Here is a 2,811-nt window from a genome sequence, read left to right on the forward strand (position 1 = left end):
ACAAAATGCTTGCAAGTTTTAACAAACAAAGCAACTGTGAATGCAAAAAGAGACCAACAGTTTGACTGTAGGCTAGTACATTTACAACATAAACATCCTTCAACATGGCCAATCTAACAGTGGCTTTGTTTTGCAGATGGGGACACGAGGCATCTGAAACTAAACAAGAAACATGCTGAAAGCATAGTGGGAGTTTAATCATAGTTTAATTGCAACGTGTTTATTTTTCACGTTGCACTGGCAGATTGGAGCCGTTTTGCTAGCAAACTGAACGCTATAGTAACTTGTTGAAACCTTGAAATACACAAGGAGTGAACTGCTAAACAACTGGATGGACATGTTTTATTGAAACAAACATTCTGACATTTGCACTACAACAGATGTAAACATGAATATTGCTAGCTAGCTAATTAGCCATTTATTTTGTTTACCTAGCAGCGAAACCATAAAGGGGACATCCAGAGTATAATAAGAGACAGTCTAATCAGAAGAAGTGAGTATACTGTGCCTAGCCTCACCTCCCTGTCCGCACAATTTGCACAATGTCCCTTTTGTAAAGACTGCCCCCATCTGGGGGTACATCTGATTTTTCGCTAAACAGTTCCCTTAATGTTACTATACTGTAAATCATCCACAACATTCCACAAGACTAGACCAGTCACGTCATATTTTGCCCATGGCAGTTGCTAGCAGGACTTGACTACATATAACATGTATGCAAGATTAGCCTAACCTAGCGCTAACTCACTAGAGTTAACAAGCTGGGCAATGTTACTTACCTTATTCAGTGAATGGGTTTAGAAGCACAAACATTTGAGTTTTTCCCACATATGTGAGTGTAATTTCAAAAACGTTTTGTGAGATATTTTGTTTCTACCACAGGAAAACGTCCTTCTTGCTAACTGCAAAGAAAATTTGTTTTTAGGTAAAACCATTGTAAGTGATTTGCTTCTATGGCCAGACGCAGTAAAATATTTCACTTCCTCAGCAGTTTGAAGAGTGAGGGTTTTTTTTTTGTTCAGTTAAGAAATTAGTTCACATTATTAGGTACTAGGTATACTTATTTGGACTACACCAGAGGTCACAGAGAATTCAACAATAAAGACAGCATTAAGAATTTTATATAGTGATAGGATACATGATGGTCTACAGAACACTTCAAATAAATACACTTATAAATTATATTGTGTCCCATGTGCAGATCTTAATTAGGTTATTGTAACATCGGCAAAGCCTTACACACTGAGCAAGATTGAGTTAAAAAGTTACAACTTTTTCATAAATATAAACAAAGCTAAAGTCATATGAATGAGGAATTGAAGGCTGGACTTGTCTACATGTCCCTTTTACACAGCTCCAGCGTCCTGGAGTTGTGTGTTCAGCCCCTTTCCAGGTGACTGTCTGTGAGGACTTTGGTGTGTCTGCATGAGTTTCCTCCCACAGTCCAAAAATACGTGTTGGTAGGTGGATTGGCGAGTGTCCATAGGTGTGAGTGAATGTCGCCCTGTGAAGGACTGGTGTCCCCTCCAGGGTGTGTTCCAGCCTTGTGTCCAGTGATTCCGGTTATGCTCCAGACTCACCGCGATCCTGAACTGGATAAGCACTTACAGGCAATGAATGGATGAATGCATGTATGAATGAATGATTAAATAATACTAGGTAAGATTTGGTAATTTTGCTCCTTGGCTCCTCCTAAAGTTGCAGAATGTAATTAATTTTCACAGCACTGCCCTGAAATGAAGGGGGAGGGTGTCCAGAGCTGCTTTTTATTCCTTCTCAAATCAAAATTCAAAATCAAAAAGTGAATTTGAAGTTGTAATTTTAGGTGCTACTTAGTGTTCTTTCTTTTTTTAATGTAGACTACTACAGTGATAAAGTATTGTGTTCAAAAGCACAACTCAGAGTTTGAGGAAATGCACCAACACTTTAAGAGGATTAAACTAAACCCATTATCCTAATCTCTCAATCTGGGTACAAAAACAAATTAGAAAGGAAAAAGAACAGGGAGAGGGAGAAAGAGGGTTAGAGAGGACTGTCATGGCTTGAGTTCAGACTATGGCTATGGTAACTAATTTTGAGCAGAAGCCAGTTCCTCCTCCCCCCTTCATCTCCAAACCCTCGCCCACTTCCACATCCAACAACAAACAGCTCTAATAGAGATCTGAACCTTTCAGTCTCTCTCTCTCTTTCTCTCTCTCTCTCTCTCTCTCTCTCTCTCTCTGTGTGTGTGTGTGTGTGTTTGTGTGTGTGTGTGTGTGTGTGTGTATGCGGGAGTAATTGTGTAAAGTCCACTGAATGACAGTCTGACAAACAAAAAGTGTGGTGGGTAGGAAGGATGGAATGTTTCTACTACAGAAAGAAAGACTATAAAGAAATATAAAGAAAAGAGAGAGAGAGAATGTGAGAGAAAGAGAGGAAGAGATCCTATGCTGCGGTCCTATCATTACCAGATGACACAGTTTGAATGATGGTCAGTACACTCACTGTTCATTGACTGCAGCCTTTTCTCTCTCTCTCTCTCTCTCTCTCTCTCTCTCTCTCTCTCTCTCTCATTCTATCAATCTCTCACTCTCTCTTTTCCCACTCATATAACTGTTTCCTTTTTCTCCTCTTTCAGCTGCTTTTCTAACTGCAGGAATTTCTCCACCAATTATCTAATTCAAGAGGGATTCAAACTCACGAAACAACCCCTCCCTCTTTCTCTCACCCAGTCTCTCTCTCTCTTGCTCCCTCCCTTTGCTTGCTGCTATCTGCTCTCTCTCTCTCTCTCTCTCTCTCTCTCTCTCTCTCTCTCTCTCTGTAGCTGCTAGT

This window comes from Hoplias malabaricus, chromosome 4 (assembly GCF_029633855.1).
Source record: "Hoplias malabaricus isolate fHopMal1 chromosome 4, fHopMal1.hap1, whole genome shotgun sequence".
NCBI classification, from domain to species: Eukaryota; Metazoa; Chordata; class Actinopteri; order Characiformes; family Erythrinidae; genus Hoplias; species Hoplias malabaricus.